Raw genomic sequence first — 18409 nt, 5'->3', positions numbered from 1 at the left:
AACACCTTGCTGCATCAGGGCCATTTTCAGGACATGTTACCGTGGAATGGGTTTATTCCAGTTTACTTGCAGGAGAGTTCTACTAGTAGCGGTTCTTTGCAGGTAGCCTATGTTTCTTCCACTCGGGTACCCTAAAACATTGGGAAAACATGAACTGATAAAATCCTTCATACTTCTTAGTGATACCTGCTATTATTTGTAGTCTTAGAGAATTTTAAGGAGGAAGTAAAAATTGGCAGATTGCAACTGGATTTCTAGATATATAAGCAAATGGAGAATGAGAATGTCTTTATAGAGTATCCACTTACCCATTAATTTAGCTTCTGCAAAATCAGATTCTTTTTATTAAGATTAGTAAATATATATGTAGATTCTTATTCTTCAAGGTCTGTTTTCTAGAGCCAGGAAGTCACAATTATTGTTGAATACCTATCTATAATTAGCTTCTTTTGTAGCACAAAGCAACCCTGAAAGTCAGAATTCTAAAATCGACAGAGGAAATATATACTTTCTGACTTAATTTCAGACTAAGAAATTTGCCAAGTATCAGACAGAACATTCGCATTAAAGTTGGATGTACAATTTGGAAGTTCCTGACAATCCTATCCATTGCTCCATAAAAGAACCAGCAGTATCCAGAAGTATTCCATTTGGGATTCTTACTCTATGAATCTCACATTCTCCTCTATTATGATAAAGTTTGACATAAACTTTTTAGACACAGTTTGCTACTGTCATGCTTATCTTCAGCATGCAAACAAAGCCAAAATGATCTCTTGAAGACCTTAAAATACTTTATTTTGTAATTTCTAATTATAAACTCCAGTTAGCTAGCTAGTATGGGAATCTTTGTGGAAGTGACTTAATTGTACTTTTTAAAATATATCATTTGGATTTATGTTACTCTTGAATTAAAGACTTACAATCTATTTAAATTACAACCTGATGCTACCCTAAAACCATTTCATTCTCTTACACTGCCTTCCTCTCTTCAAAAGCTTATTTGTTTGGGAGTTGTACATTAATGATCTACAGTAATTTTCTCTCTACTGTTGATACTGGTCTTTTGAAAAAAGGGTTTTAAATCATTTACTTATTTATTTATACTCTTTCAAATCTTCCAAGCCAAATCACTCATATTGGGAAACATACTGCTATCTTGCCTGCTCCTAAACCAACAGAAAATGGCTGGGTACAGCACCTGCTCTGTTTCTTCTGAACATGGATAGTTAATAATTTGAGAATGAAGTTTCACAGATGAATTTCTATGAATTTTCTATGGACATCATCATTGAAGGCTGTAGGCATGTATGGAGGGGAGAGTTAGTCGAGAAAAAGAGAATTTCATTTGTGTGATAAAGAGTGTTTTTGGCATTTATTTCCCACAATACTAACTTAAGCATTCCCTCTCCCCTTACGTAGCCCATGCCCTTTTCTGGCTTTGTATCAAACATTGTTAAAGGCTGTTGATTCTCAAAAGAGTATTTGAAGTGGCTATCTTCTAAAGAGCAGGCAACGATATTTTTCTGTAACCTTTATGAAGCAAATGGGGGGGTTGATCATGCAGAGTGAAAAACATAGCTGCAGATTGACAGAAAGCAGTGCTTAAGCAAGTTATAATAAATTGTATTTATTTTATGATAATCCTACCTTGACAAAACAAATAGCAGGGATAATACCAAAGTTTTAGTTCCTGTTAAATTTGTGATTGAGAACTTGGAAACAGCTGAGGGGTGGGCATTCTTTAATGTGACTTTGCCACTGGTTATCCCATATGCAGATATGAATGGTAAAATAAAAGCATCTCTCTCTCTAAAGAGCTCTAAGAAATAACAGTGTAGATCATAGCGTTGACTTTACAGCAAAGGAGACATTACAGTCTAATGAAAAATCTGCCATGAATCATTCATAATTTGCTCAATAATAATTTACACATGGCTGCACTTCATTGTGTTGAACAAAATGTAATCAGGCTTGATGACCTTTAAGTCCTCTTTTAAGTTAGATATCTAAAAATGCGATCTGCACTCAGCAAGGTCTCTGAATTCCATTTTGTATCATGCTTTGAAATAGAACGCTCTGCAAAGACACAATTCATATCCAATCAGTGGACTGACAGTATATTTTAACATTTATTCTCCGCTTTGTGCATAACCGATTTTTATTTTGTTCATGTTGAATTGTAATGTATTGTATTAGTGATTAAGGAGATGGTGCAGCCTGGAGTCAAAAGCGACAGAGAGAACATAAAAGGCATCTTTATGAAAAAGATTTTAATAATATAAAAATAATAGGAAGTATATCAACCATATATGAGCTGTTTGGTAGGATACACTAGAAATATACCAGCTTCATTTCTGGAAAAAGGTACTTTAGGATAAAGTATGTTCTGCTGCTGAAAATGGCAAGCTCTTTACAACAGGAAAAGTGACACTCCTGTCTGTGCTGTCCAAGAGTGTGGAGGTCCTGGTAGTTTTTGGTTTGTTTGTTTTAAAGAACAGCCACTGGCTATTAATATGCCAACTGAAAATAGTAAAATGAAACTCACTGTACATCTTTCAGGTAGAACATAGCCTTGGTATAGTTACAGTCATTGCCTGCTTCAGTAAAAGCAAAACAGAAAATACAAATCTCCAAGTTTAATTTTTTTCATCAAAAACTTTTTCTTGGGATACCTTAATTGTCATTCCATGAAGGCCCTCTATTTCTTTGCTTCCTACTTGAGATAAAGTGTAAAGAGACTGAATTCAGTTTTCTTCTTCTTCTCTGAAAGCTTTATTCCTTCCCTAGCACGCCACAGCACTATGTTCTGACCTGGTTGAGTAGCTGGAACGTGGTGACAGCTGGTTGCTGAGCCCGTGTGACATCTTGCAGTAACTCTTGAGCAGTTTCACTGTTGATAGTAAATAACAGACACCTGCTCAAATAAAGAAATATTGTCATAGCATCATGTTTGTGTATCGTAATGCTCAAGAAAAAACAGGATGTATACTTGTTTTGTGCATAATAATTATTAACCAAAAAAATACCACCATGATTCCCTACCTTCTCCCATGAGGAGCTGTTAATCTAGTTACATGAAAGGGAAAAACACAGCTTTGCTCCAGACCATTCCTGTTGTCCAAGGCATTGTAAGATTGGCTTGCTGCTTATTTCAATACTGCTTTATCTGCATTACATAAATTACTAATATAAACATATTGGCCATCTACATCTTGATGCAAAAGAAACAAAACAAAACACAGAAAGAAAGCTTCTCTTTTAACCTGCAGTTTCTCATATTCATCCTTAGGTCAAAGAAAATGCTAATTACTGGTTATTTTTTTCAAATTGAACAATAGCTGACATGTAAACATTTAATTCTGACACACAAATACACTATTTCTTCAGCTTCAAAATAATTTCTATTTGGTGATTTCTTGTCAGTTCCTATGTACTTCTGCCATCTGATACTGATTGTGAACCTAAACAGACCTCTATACTTTGCATGGTGCCCAAGGGAATTCCTACAGTCTCTAAACAGTAACTCTTCCCATCAGCTGTGTATGTTGGTAATGTCATTGTGTGCCCATTACTCCCTTTATTATGCCTTTTTTAATATACCTTTATATGATTCACATACTTACTTCTTATTTATTCTATTACTCTGTGCTAAAGATACTTACACTCTGTAAACCCTCTTCATTATGAATCCCTGGCCTCATATAACGTGAAAAGGTGCAAATAAATAATATCAGCATTTATTTTAATGAAAATGAGCTCTTCAATAATTTTCATATCAAAACCAGCAGGGAAAACATTTTTCTTCCGAGTAAGCAATAGATTCACCTCACCTAAAATTTAACATTTATCACATAGATACCTCTGTTTGAATTAACTCTAGGTTTTCTTTGTCAGAAATAAAGTAATGGGCATTTTCAGAGCACAATTCATCTGACCAGTTCTGGACATCTGCTTGAGAAAAGAGTCCAACCCTGAAACCATGTATAATGCTCCATTATAAAGGGACCTTAGGAAGTCTTGCTCAAACATAAATGTCTATGTTTGATTAAATAAACACTACTGTAGGTACCTCTGGACCAGACTTTCACAGATACCAAGTTGCTTCTATGTTTAGCATTGTGATGTTCATATGATTAATATAACTCATTTAGAAGTGTCCTAAGTGATTAAGAGCCTGAGTTTCAGTGGAACTATGATTTACTGATGTCTTACAATTTGCACAGCATGTCTTTGCCACCTTAGTTGCACAATCCTTCCAAAATCAAGTGGTACAATATCTAAAAGCTTTAAAAATCTCATTGAGCATTGTCTCAAGACAGATAACCAGTTTTAATGTAGAAAAAAAAATACTGCCTGTCTAATTGCTTAAAAAATGTGGCACTTAAAAGGATAAATAGAGAATAGAAATAAAATGTGCCTTGCTTGTTGGTATTTATCCAAAATACTGAAACTACAAAGTTGGCAGTTTGCATAAGTATTCCAGTCCAATACACATGCACTCTCAGCTGAGTTAATACATGATGTAATTGACCTTGTATTCAAAGCTTGCTTCAAGTAAAACAAGAGATGTTGGATGCGGATGATGTGGAGAGTTTTTTTAGATCTACACAAGTTATAATATACAGGTAATTAAACAAAGGTGTCAGTGTTGTCCCTTTACAATGCCGTAGGGATCAGAAGATTACCAAGGTATTTTTTGTTTTAGTACATGGTCACAATCTGAGAATCAGTAAACTAATTGAGCTATGTTGGCTTCTGGTCTTTTATTCAGATTAAAACCACGTACGAGTCATCTGCCTCGTTAATAGTCATTTCCCTTTTGCTGGGTACCCCTGCTGATCTGACTTCATTGGGATTGCATTGGCACAATGTCCTTTTCTATTCACAGGTCCCTAAATGAGCCACAAACAAAGTTTCAGTATTCATGACTGTTTTAACTATTAACAAAGAGTGCTTCCTTGTTGTTGTTAAATTCTGAGTAGTTTTCAGGCAGCCATTTTAGACAGTTTAGGTAGGAGTACCCTCTTGGCAGTTAGGTGTATAGCATTGTCCGGATACAGTACCAGAAGAAAATTTGGCTGTGCATATTCTCAGCAATAGAGTCCTCCAGTATCTGGTTACAAAATATAAATACAACTGCCCTCAGAATGCTGCTCACAGTCCTTATTCTCTACCATAAAGGATGTTACCTGAATATAGCCACTAGTATTTGAGGGGATCAAAGCTGCTATTTATAACTCTGTATTGCCTCACTCCTTTCCAGACTACCTGCCATTCCCAGTTGTTTCCTACTCCACCTTGTTCAACCCAGAGGCAGCCCTTTTACCACAGTTTGCAAGTCAGTCCGGGTGCTGTCCCAGCACATCGTGCCGATACAATGTCCTGCAGCTGTGCCTCAGCTGGGAGCCACTGGCTGCCCTGGGACTGACCCAGTGTCCCAGGTGCCAGTCATCCTCCTGATTTGGGAATTCAGCTGCACCTGTGAGATACAGACTACCAGCGATAGGCCATCTCTCATGCTACCCTGAAGCTCCTTACTCCTTTGTCAACCACGGTCTTGAAGGGAAACTCTTGGTAGAAACGGTGGAGGAGAACTTTATGGGCTTAATGTAATTATAGTGTTTGAAGGTGCAGGTTTGCCACTTCCAGAGGTTTTTATTGTATATAAGTAATCTGTTTCTTCTACGGGAAAGAAGAGGTGTGTTTCTGGTAGGTAATATTCTTTGCCTTACCTGTCTTTCTGAAGTGCTCTGGACAGACAGCCTTCTAGCAGACTGAAATTATCAAATCCAAAGTACTTGAACATTTATTTATCTATTTTTTTCTTCAGAATTTTAAAAATCTGGTGGAATGGAGATCCTTCTAGTGCTGGAGACTACTTTAGGAAATCATTCTTTTTATTTGTTCCCTTCCTTTTCCTTTCTTCATGCTCCTCTCTTCCCTGAGATTAAAAAAAAAAAGGGGGGGGGGGGGTTGTTTAGAAAAAATCTTGTTTGATAACAGTTATTTTTTTAGAGTATTTCCCAAGATGGTAATGTAGTTTTGCTGGTTTGGTTTTTAATCTGTGCATAGGAACTCTCACTGTTAATATGCAACATCTTGAGAATGTTTTATTCTTCTCCTATTTGTCCTAAAGTAATATTTGGAAATCATGTCTTCAGTTCCTTACAATAAATATTAAAATAAATATGAGTAGAAACTAAGCATGTCACAATTAGTAGAATTGAAAAACTCCCTTTCAGTTTACTGCTACTTTTGTTTGGTTGAAACTATTTAACATTAAATGGGCTGTGGGATTACCTGACTTGAGGGAGTTTAAGTACAGCTAGCATCAACTGTGTGTCTCCTCTTCCCCTCAGTGTTTCTGTATTCATTTATATCTCTGTGTCTGTTTGTGTTTCACCAAAATATCAGCACTCAGGTTGATAGAGTACAAATATCCAGTGGCTGATTAGTGCAGTATTTAAAGAGAAAGTTCAGCTAGTAAATATCTGATGTTCTCAGCAGGAAACAGACAACTGGAATCACTGATAGGAGTCAAGGGAAAAAGTGCAGTTAATAATTTGTAGATATTTACACCTTTGCTGGTTTCTTTCACGGTACAAAGGCATTAGTGAAAGTGACAGAAACAAGTTATGAGCCATTTACTTGGGCTATCTGGAGGGATTTAATCTCACATGGGTCATGGAGTTGAATTCTCTGGGAATTGGTGTTACTGTGATAGGCTGTATCTGAAGGCCTGGAGCACAGAGATAAGACTTTAAGTCCAGCTGGAATTAGAAGCAATAGAATTAACTGGATTGTAATGCTGTAAACCTTTTGGTTCAGATCCTGAAATGCCTCTGGATAGTAGTTCAAATCTCTTCCAGATGGAGGTTTGGCTCTGGGACCTATATGCAAGACAAACGTTAGCAATGTCAAGGACTTTTTTTGGAGCATGCACAGTAAAATTGACCTTACATGGTTCAGCATGCTTTTTGCTGTTGTTGTTGTCTTACACCTCTCTTAATATAGAGGGGAGGATGGGTTGCTTGTTTCAAAAGGCTAATTTTCCACTTCACTGACACTCATATGTTTGTTTGTGGTTATTTCTTTTAAAGGAAGACTAGAGAAGTGTTTGAAAGTCCATTGCTTTTATAACAAATGAGGTAAGGCTGAATATGGCTGGCATATGCATATCAATTTGAGATAACAGGGATTGCCGTAATGAAAAACATAAAATGGCTATAAATGAGCTGTTAGGGGTTGGAGGTTTTTTCTTTTTTTTTTTTCCTTCTTCCCCACACCCAGTTTGAACCTAGTTAATTTTTTAAGGAAATGTTTTCAAAGAACGGATGAGTGGAGACCTACAAACATGTATATTTTCCACAGTGGACTGTTTTTCCTGTGATCATACCATATAATTAGACAAAAGTGACGATGCATGAATTGATAGATCAATTCTATGCTTACATAAAAGCAGAGAAGTTAATTGCAAACCATGATTGGAAAAGACAACAATTTGTTTCTCTGAGCTTAAAATCAAGTGGTTTCCTCTAGAGTGATAGGAAATATAGTCTTTGTCTGCTAGGAAGAAGTAAAAATATGTGAGTTTTGCTTGAAATACAGAGCTGATGATTTTTTTGTTGTTGCTTGTTTGTAATCCAAGTAGAAAATACTGGCTCAGGGGTTGATTATTTTTATTTTAACATCTGAGTAGAGAAGAAACCCTTCTGATTTCAATGGAAAGCCTAATTCTAGAGCAAGGCAGTAGGACTATTTCAAGTCGTCATTTCTGTAACAATTTTTTTAAATCAACGTTGTTAGTAATACTGCTAAATTTATGTTAAACTATGGGATATTCTAAACCAGGTTCTGGACTACAAGCTTATTATATAATAGAGTAAATTGATTACGACCAACTTTCTATCTTCTCTTATTTCTCATGTGACTACTTGTCTCAGAGTAGTTACACCCAACAGGAACTTGTCTTATGCAGTACATGGATATTTGTACTGTATAATTAAACGCTTGTGAATAATTATCATGCATAAATGTATAGCTATAATCTTTTGTAGTAGTAGAACCAAAGCTCTAGAGAACAAGGCATCTTTTCAAAAGTGTTTTTCTACCTGAAAAATTTTGGGAGGATGCAGTGGGTGAAAGCTCAAGAATCAGAAAATGTGACTTTTTTTTTTAAATCTCACTTTACACTTTTAGGTTTTGAGGATGATTTTTTTTTTCTTAATCTATATGTGTTTTCAAAATGACAATAAGTTGAAAGTATTTGTTTGGTGTTCCAGCACATTGCAAACTTGCAGAAATGGTATGAGAGGAAAACTTCTGACCATGTATTGACAACTCGGAAATTGTTCAAGTGGAATTAATGAAAGAATATTGGTATGAATTAAAAGGAAGATAACATGACTCTTCATAAAATAGTCTTATTGGTGATTATTACAACTCTATGTATTTATAATATAACATTTTATTAATCTTTGGTGTTGCTGGCATTCCAGATTAATGCAAGTATTAGAGACATTAGATTCTGTTATGACTTGTTGCCAAAACAATAGTTAAGTCCACATGGCAATGCTTTTTTTTTTCCAAGTCTGATTGTAGACAAATAAAGCACCTCATAAACTGAGAGACAGCGTTAAGAATCTGTATGAAGATGATTTGTTTTCCTTCTAATATGTGAAGGACTCAATGTATTTGAACCTTGACTTTTATCAGAGATACTCACTTTGTAGTGTCTGTTACTAGTTTTCACAAGGAGATACTCTGCTACCTTTTCCTGCCTGCAGTGTGCACTCAGTAGTGGTGATAGGATTGGCATATGCTTTCTCTTTGTGGAAAGAAGCCATCACCTGAAATTATAATTGTCTTGTTTACAGAATTGCAGTCTGGGGCTATTGATTGCTCTGCAGATGTAATATCTGTTCAGACCAGAGGAGACTAAAATGTGAAATAAAGACCATAAAATAATGATGAAAAACAACTTGTACCTAATATGGAAACAGAGCACTCAAGAAATATTTAAGAACTGGAGTAGCGGAATACAATTAGAAGCTATGTAGAATTGAATGACTGGGCTAATACATCTGTTCAAGGAATTTCTGCAGATTCTTGTTTATTAATATATAACATTGTGCTGTACATCTATGTTCTGATTAAAATTTAAGTGCTAGTTCTAGATCTTCATTATTACATCTTCATTTGTTATAGCTAAACTTGCTAACGATGAATAAAAAGTACTGATTAAGTCATTTCATAGGGAATGATCTGTTAATTAGTCATAATACTAGTTCTAATGAATCACCTCAATTTTGTTTTCATGGTTTACATAGAGTGGTAGGGAAGGAAAACAACATCATAGTGATAGTTAGGATGTTAGTCCTGCATTATAATATGCCAGATATATTTCAATAACTTTCCTGTTGTCTTTCCATGTGACCAAAGAAACAGATAAGAGATTGCAATAAGAGAAAAGGAAACTGACTTTGGGGAGAAAAAATAATAATAATAAAGCCTGTGGAAATGCAGAATAGTTTGCAATGGCTGTCAATGCAAGGTAGAAGTACCCTTAATTTATCTCTGAGGGCTTGCTCTTTTTTTTAAAAAAAAAAAAAACTGAAATTATTATCATACCCAGTTTACAAGAGGTTTTAGCGTGAAATGGATTCAGTTGTTTGAATGCAAGTCCTAACCACCATAAAGGAAATACAAGTATCATGTCTTCCAAACTAAAACCTCTTTCACTTGTGCTGTTCAGAATCCATTTGAGAATGAGAATTTGATATTTACCTTGAAATTAAATTGTATTTTATGTATATTTATTTCAAGTTATTTTAAAACATGTATTACTGTACATTCTACTGCCTGTGAAGCAACTTCACACATAACATCAGTGACTGGAGAGTTACTCTTTTTATACTTGAGAATATCTCTTTCTAATGTATGGAAGGAAACCAAAAGTTACATCTAGGAAAGCATTGATCAGCTTGAAACATGGTGCCTTACTCAACTGCCTTTTAAAACTTGTAATTGTCTGTCTCTTCAGAACACTGGAGCACAGAAATTTGATAGTCATGACTAAAATCATCTTATTTAAACAAGTTGAATCCTAGAAATAAATGAACAATTCAGGGTAGATATAAAGAAACAAAGCATTTCTCCAATTTGATCTTCTTCAAGACATTTATGGAGATCATCCTGTATGTACAAACAAGATCGAGTTGTTACAAAATTCAGAGAGGTAGAGGCACCCCTTTTATGCAGTGACCTCCTCAAGAGCTTGTGTCAGAAAACAGGAAAGTTGGGTTCAGTGCTCCTTTAGCCTGAGTTTCTTCACTTATTTCATGATTTAGGTGAAAACTCATAAAAGATTGAGTTAAGGCATTTTTCTATCTGGTCTGGTGGTTAAACTGTGCCAGTGTGTGGTTTAAAAAAAAAAAAAATCCATTCAAGGTTCATGGGGGAAGAGAAGAAAAGGCTTACCTGCAGCCTTAAACACACTGTTTTAGGGGTAGGCTGGGAGTCTGATACTAGATTGCAGGAATGTATCTCCTCATTATTTGGTAGTGGTATTCAGTGGTTGTTTTGCATCCAGTTGTACTCCTCCATGTACGTGCAATACCTTGGTGTCTGTGGTAGGGTGCTGAACTTCGCCTGCATGTCAGGTTGCTACAGGTCATTTGACTGGAGATAACAGACAGTATTTTTTTGTAGAATACAGTGAGTCAGAACAGACCCACAAAGATCATTGAGTCCAATTCCTGGCTCCGCACAGGACCACCTAGAAATCAAGCCGTATGTCTGACAGCCTTGTCCAAATGTTTCTTGAACTCCCCAGCCTTGGGGCCGTGACCGCTGCCCTAGAGGCCTGTTCCAGTACCTGACCACCCTCTCAGTGAAGAACCTTTTGCTGATATCCAACCTGAGCCTCCACTGACACAGCTTTGTGCCATTCCCTCAGGTCCTGTTGCTGCCAAAGGAAAAAAAAAAAAAGGCAAAGATCAGCACCTGCTCCTCTGCTCCCCTTGTGAGGAAGCTGCAGGCCACCATGAGGCCTCCCCTCAGCCTCCTCTGTTCCGGGCTGAACGAACGCAATGACCTCAGCTGCTCCTTGTATGTCTTGCTCTCTAGACCCTTCACCACCTTTGTAGCCCTCCTTTGGACACCCTCTAATAGTTTTATGTCCTTCTTATATTGAAGCACCCAAAACTGCGCACAGTACTTGAGGTAAGGTCACACTGGTGCAGAGCAGGACAGTCACTTTCCTTAACTAGCTAGCAATGCTGTGCTTGACGCACCCCAGGGTATGGTTGGCCCTCCTGACTGCCAGGACATGCTGACTCCTATTCAACTTGCTGTTGACCAAAATCCCCCAGGTCCCTTCCTGCAGGGCTGTTCTCCTGCTTCTTGACCCCCAGCCCGTCCATACAGCCAGGGTTGCCCCATCCCAGGTGCAGAATCTGGCATTTGTTCTTGTTAAACTTCATACAACTGGTGATTGCACAGAACTCTAATTTGTCAATATTTTTATTCTTTTAATGTAGTACTTGTCTACTTCAATGAACTTAGCATAAATCAGACTCAGGTTCAGATAAATTGCAGGTACCCTAATCCAAAATAGGCTCTTGGATTTGGAATTTTCTGCTGTGAGAAGAGACCCTCTCCTCTCTGTCCTGCAACAGTTATGTGGCAGTTTTATTGCAAATTGCTTGCTTGTCTTTATTTCTAGTTCCTGCTTTGTTGTTGTCATTGTTTATTTTTTGGTCCCTTTTCCTGATTTTTCTTTATTTCTTCCTAGGCTGTCTTACTAGCTGCTTCACTGGTGTTTGTATGCTCAAATGCCTGCCTGCCAGCTGAGGTTTTTGTGTGACACACACAATCTGTCATAAAGCATTTTACACAAGCATTCATGTAGTGTTAAAGAATTAAAGCTGTGCCAGGCAGGTCAGTAAAAGCTTCAAGAGGCATATTTTTATTTCTTTTGTGCGTTAGCAGGATTGTGCTTTTTTCGTATTTAACAAAATAAAGGGTGTTTGGAACATAATCTTAAATGAATCTTGAATAAATCTGAATAATCCACCTGATGCAGGATTTTCTGTATTTCTGTACATTTAAAGTAAAGATTCATTCACTTGTGGGTATGTGAAGTTTACAACAACAGCACTCAGAGAAAAAATAGTGAAGGTGGCAATGCTAGGCTTTAATGTGGTTTGTTCTTTAGGATATCAAAAGCTTTTAAAATGCTATTATCTTCCCTTTGGAACATTTGAGATGTTGTTGCTGGAACTGGTAATGTTTTGTCTTTCAGGGTTTTTGATTATGTGTAAAATCAAAAATGGATTATATAGCAATCTATTTTCTAGAGGTACTGTAGTGTGTAATCTTGATTTTTACAGTTTTATATAACTATAGTAACTGAAAAATTTGCTTGATCACCTTAAAAAGTTGTCTTGCTAGCGGCCTTTCTGCTTTAGACCTTTGCGTTGATTATTTGAGAAATTTCTTCTTAGAATCCATTAGCATTTTTCTGCCTTATTTTTCCCTTTCATTAAATTATCTAGCATTCTCTGAGTGTGGGTAAAAGGAATGGGCAGGAGACCCTTCAGACAATTTAAAAGCAGAGGAAATAAGACACTGTAGATCTTAGCACAGAGAATGAAAGGGAATGTCAGGGATGCATACTGAAGGAGGGCAGTATCTTCTCAATAGAGAACTACCGCAGCCTGAGTAGTAGATCTGACTCTAGTCTTTAGAAGTATTGTCTAATGGTGAGCTATTAAAGTGAATGGATGAGCTGAGGGCTTTGAGTGTTGTCTACATGGAACTGTTCTAACTTCATCTATCAGTTAAAAGAGGTTTTAAAATCCTTCTTAAGGAAAAATATTTAAACTTAAATGATGTGACATGCAGTTATCATATCTGAATCAAATTATTACTGTAGACTATTCATGAACCTTGGTTTTTTCTTATTTTATCTCTTTTGTTTATTATTTTTCTTACTACTACTACCACTCAATTTGTGTTGCAAGGTGTCTAATTGGCATTATTAGGAAATTGCTAATAGTACTTTTTGGTTTGTATATGGAATTAATTTAGATTTAATGTGTCTTTTTTTGTTTAAATGTGTTTTTCTGTACTACTTTATTCAACTCATGTATTTCCCATGCAGACATAATTATACATTTTTGAATTGCAGGACTAGTCGGATCTTTCACACCTAAAACATATGAAGTTATTTATCTATAGCTCCACAGAAATATTTTGAATTGTGAGATGAAATTTTGTTTGACATCATGTTTTAGTTGTAACTCAAAAAATGAATAAACTTTCACAAAGAAAATATCTTCTACCTAATCTGATCTGAAACAGTCTGTTTAATGAAGGAGAAGCTCAATGTCTCCCTCTTTATTGTGGATTATCGAATCACCAACACCTTTCCATACTGAACTTCAAATATCTTTTAGAGGTGTTAAAGAGTTTTAACCTAACTGCCCAGTTTTGTAGAGACTGAAAGACTTGAAGGTTTGCTATAAGATACCAGAGGTGCCTTGCCTCCAGATGGCTGATGTCCCGTCAGAGCTCTCGGGCTTGGGGGGAGCAGCTCCTGGGGAAGCTGTGGGCAGCCTCACTGGGCTGGATCAATCTGGCCAACGACCTGCACAACAGCTGGTGACACTTACGTGATTAGGAATACTTCATCCGTATGCTGATTGCTTTTTAACTTGTGCCAAGCCTGTGGCCCCCCTTAAACCTTGCTCTGAGCTGAGGGGGAGCCCTGGCCGCCATTGGGCAGGGGCCCTGGGAGGCTGCCTCCCGTAGCCAGGCCCTGGTGGTGCTTGGGGATGAGGCCTCTTCTTGGGGCTGCTCCTCACGGCCCACCCTGGAAAGTGATATCCGTGTGGTGCCAGCAGCTACCATTTTAGAAAAACCTGAGGTATGAATTAAGTTTGAACTCACAGGTAGTCTGTCTACAGCTTTGTAAGTGTAATTTCATGGTGGAAAGGGAGGGAACATGAGCAGTATTTTGAATGGATTTCAAAAATAGTCTTTGCGTTGTCTGATGTAATTGGCATTAATTTGCCAATGACTGTTTTTAATGTGGAGAATTGAAGCTCTAACAGGAGCCCCCTCTCGCCTGCTTAGGTAAGGTAAGCTCAGAACCTGGTCCAGAAGAGACATGTCTTCAAGGCTGTGACTTTTCTTCTCACATCTTCTCATGTCCTTTGGCTCATAGAAATCTGGTTTCTTCAGGAAGGTGCTTGAAAAGTCCCTTTGGCAGCAAGACCAACTGAAGCTGGGGGGGGTCTGATGTTTGTTACTTTTATTCTGCTCCTGGATTTATAAACTTCAGTAGGGTCTGTTAGTGTTAACACCTAAATACATATATCATTTTAACAATATAATTTCAACCGACACAGTAGATGCATTGCGAGAGTTGCAGGTATTTTCTCTGGTTTTCTTCTTCCAGTCTTGATAAACATATAATGTCACCTAGAGAGAGGGAGGAGAGAAAAAAAAAAACAAAAACACATGAATTATGTGTTTTGCATTTATAGATAATCCATCAGGCTAATGACTTCTAATTTGAGTGGTATTATTTTTTATCCATTTCTTCTTTTGTAAAGTTGTATCTCCTTTCTAGACTACTGTCTCTCTGTGTTCCTCAGGCAGTCAAGCAGGACTCTTTCAGTTTAATTTCTCACATGCAGTTGTATTTTATTTTTTCTAATTCTTTTTGCCCCTTTTTGGTGGGGAAGGCCTACAAAAAATAAGTCCAAAAGTATCCTTTTGAAACTTTTTTGCCTATATTAACAGAAAAATTGTTTGAGCTAGCAACATGGCACCAGTTTTAAAATACTATTGATATAGAGATTACTGTGGACACCTTTATCTTCAATGTCTTTGTATGAGCCCTTGCTCATTTACTTGAGATCAGTGGAATTATTCTTGCAGATATATGTCCTAGAATACAATACGAAAGAATAAAGACCAAAACTTTTAAGAAAAGCTGCTAATATGCTTTTTTTGAAGTGATACCTGTGATTAGAAAGAGAAAGTAATTATCAATTAAATAACAACAAATTATTTCACTACAGTTACCTGCATTTTCAGTTAGATACGTGATTCTCTTATATTTGATTTGAAATAAATGTCACGCAGGAAGTCTTCCTAATTGCACAACTTCATACAGTTCAGCAAATTGTCAGCTACTTCATTTTGGAAGAGTTATAACTATTGACATAAAACTGTCAATTTACTAATTAGGCTGGGCACTTTGCAAGGAATTTAATCTCTAAGATACCAGTATAAATCAAACAGGTAGGTACAATCTTGCAAAGACTTAAAACATGCGATTAACTCTACTTCAGCATTATTTCTCATATGAATAAAGCTATGCATGTGCTTTATTGATTGTTCTAGCGTCCAAAATCAATAACTAAAAGATTTCTTTTTTATTATTTTTTTAAAATGTGCTGTGTAGACTAAGTAGTTAATGACAGTCTTCCCACTCCCTTTCTGCAAACCTCATTAAAACTAGCCCTAGGTCTAATTTGGTTGTCTTTTCTCTACTGTGTTGCTTACTATATGGGAGATGCCATGTCAGAGTCAGTCCTTGGTATATGGGTGAGCTGTACCTCTAGCAAAATGTGCAGTGGGAGGCACTCTCTCCACTCTTCTGGCGTGACATGCAAAGTCACATCGCTCAGTAGCATGTGTTGAAGTGTGATGTGCAGGAAAAAAAGAGCTTCACTGTTAAACAAATAGCCTGTCACATCCATGTAACCTGCTACCTGTGTCCTAGGCAGCTGGTATCCCTCTCAGAGGAAAAGTCAAAAACTTGGTAGTTTGGAATGCAAATTGCTCTTGCTACTAGAAACAGGCTTTGAAGATCTGTGTAAACTGTAGGTATTCTTTAATTACCTCTGCCTCTGTGATGAAGTTTGTGGCTAAGGAGAGAATTTTGGTCATGAAAGTTGTCAGTCTGGTAGTTTTTACCTGCAATAGATTATGTAAGGTAATTTTTCAAGTATTTTAAATAAAACATCTGTAAAAGACTAGCAAGCACTGTGCAATTTCTTTATAAAACTTATTGTTGTCTTCCATCTCTGCTGATGGATGCTGTTAGACTATGCTTTGGAAATTTTAAGAAATGCATTTTGTGCAAACCCAAGTACATTCATAGAATTTTACTTGAGAATAAGTAACATCTATATGATATCTGAGCATTCAGTAGAAATCTAGCAAGCATCTAATAAACATAATCTAATTGTATTCATAATCATCAAGATATAAGGAATTCTGGAATACAGAGTTCTACATGAATGTTACCATTCAAGTAGACTGGAGATCTCATTTCTATTCAGTAGTAAATCTGTTTACTATTATAAACACATCATGTGGCTCTTTTCTTCTGAGTCTAATTGTGTATCATTCACATAGCAGTGAGGTTATTCCGGATAAGTGCTTGAGAAGATGATCAGATAGGTCTGTTAAGTTATACTGATGTATGTTTTATAAATTCTTAATAGGCATATCTGAAAGTCTTAATTTGTCGTCTCCGTTATTGCACTAATAAAATAGAATGAAAACTTTTATTTGAATGTGTCATATCTGTGCACAGAACAAACAATCTAACATTCGTCAGTGTCGGTTTAATAGGAAGTGTGGAGCTTGAAGAGCAAATCACCTTCTAGGTTAAGGATACTGAGAACAAGTAAGAACACCTTTTTTTTTACCAGTGGTAATCAGGCTTAATCACTATGTTTATCTGTTTAAGAAAAAGCCCTGTTCTTTCTTCCATTTGACATACTCAAGATTTTGTCCAGTTCCTTGGGGCTGTTCCACCTGCTGACCCTTCTCCAGCCTCCCCATTGGTCCTGAGACACCTGTGAGCCTCCAGGAACTGACCATCTGACCTCTTCTTTGACATTGAGAAGAGCAGAAGAAACCAACAGCTAAAACATTGTTATCTCTGCTAAAATGCGTTAGATTTGTGATAGTAGGTGGATCCATTGCTGTTCATGTAGTATTCATGGCTGTATTAAGCTGTGTCTGTGTATGCCCGTTTATTGTCAGGGTATTTCCCAGTTGCTGCTCTCTGGGGGCCAGTGTTTTCCTTCCATACTGGCACTGGAGGCAGTTAAAAGTGGAAATTTAGTGTGGATTCCTCTGTTATGGAGTGGCAAAAAAGGAAACCAGGTGTTTGTTTTTTTAAATAATCCTTGCATACTGGGGAGCTTTCTTGTCTTATTGTCATAAGATACTAAGCTCATGCTGAGGGGGCACCATATAAGAGTTAACTCTTCAAATACTCTCATTTAGACAGGTTAATAACCATTATTTTGCAGAAGAGTCTGAGTGCTTGCATTAAATTTAGCACTCTTTCAGTGACTTATATGCTGATTCTAAACCCTCTCAAGTACCTGGAATTTCTTACATTCTTTTAAAAATCCTTCTGCATTAATACTTGTCCCTTGGTTGGGTCATTTGCTCAACATTTTAATGATTTATGTCTCTCATGTAGGTATTAGCAGGTACAAAGATGTGTTTTAATGATATTCTGCTGCATATTGTTCACTAGGGGAGAATATAAAGCAGGGAAAATACAAAGCATTAAATACATGGATAGTTTTCAGCCTTTTAAATGATTCAAAGTCTTTGATGAATCACTGGATTCTATTGCTGACCTCTGTTTCTGACCTTTCCCTGACTTCACAGGTCAACAGTTCAGTCAGTAACTGCATTTTGAGTAATTTGTCATTTGAGATCTCTAAAACTACTTCTCTTCACAGAGGTTTTTTTTAAGTGATCATTGTATTGTAGAACCATAAATGAATTTCAGCCAAAATCAGATCTTGGCCACTGGATGGAAAGTACACTGGGAATACAGCGTACTGTCTACTCTGCAGTCCACCAGTACAGTACGCTGGTGGATGTACACAGGCTTCCAGTACTTCCCTTGTACTTGGGGAAAACCACCTCAATCCTCCCTGTTCTTCATATACTGTACAGGAGCTTCAGTTGAAATTTGATATGCTGTTTGCTGTTTTGTTATTGTTGTTTCTGGCTTGTTTGTTTGTTTTTTCCACCTCAAAAAAGGAAAGAACAACTACCACATTTCCAAAGCATAAAAATTCCCATACCCCCTTGTATGGTAAATATTCAACTGTATTTGGCATTACTGTTTCTTAATTTGATGATATAGTGGTGTTCTTCCTGTTTATATTTATTCAGTCATTTTCCTGTCTTATATACCAGAAAATGTCTGCTCTGGTACGTTCTTTTTAATGTGTAGCTTTTCTCTGTGGCTGCCTACAAGAGGGGCAGTTGCTTTAACCTGGCAATCAGAAGGCTTTGTTCTTCTCACAGTGTGTTCTTGATTAATGTAAACTAATAATTACAAACACTG

General features: G+C 36.8%; 1 protein-coding gene and 1 long non-coding RNA gene across 4 annotated transcripts in view; both read left to right on the top strand.

The window, feature by feature from the left end:
• PRKN (parkin RBR E3 ubiquitin protein ligase) overlaps window positions 1–18409 on the top strand; it is a 758368-nt gene that overhangs the window by 327909 nt on the left and 412050 nt on the right. The window lies entirely within an intron of this gene.
• On the top strand, window positions 5516–8925 carry LOC310897089. Its single transcript, XR_014582064.1, has 3 exons — window positions 5516–5712; window positions 7104–7151; window positions 8286–8925. It is a non-coding gene; the product is annotated as an uncharacterized lncRNA (long non-coding RNA).

The sequence above is a fragment of the Anser anser genome (genome assembly GCF_964211835.1).
Source record: "Anser anser genome assembly, chromosome: 3".
Taxonomy (NCBI): Eukaryota; Metazoa; Chordata; class Aves; order Anseriformes; family Anatidae; genus Anser; species Anser anser.
Note: the sequence above shows the minus strand (reverse complement) of the source record. Positions and strands in the feature narration are given on the sequence as shown.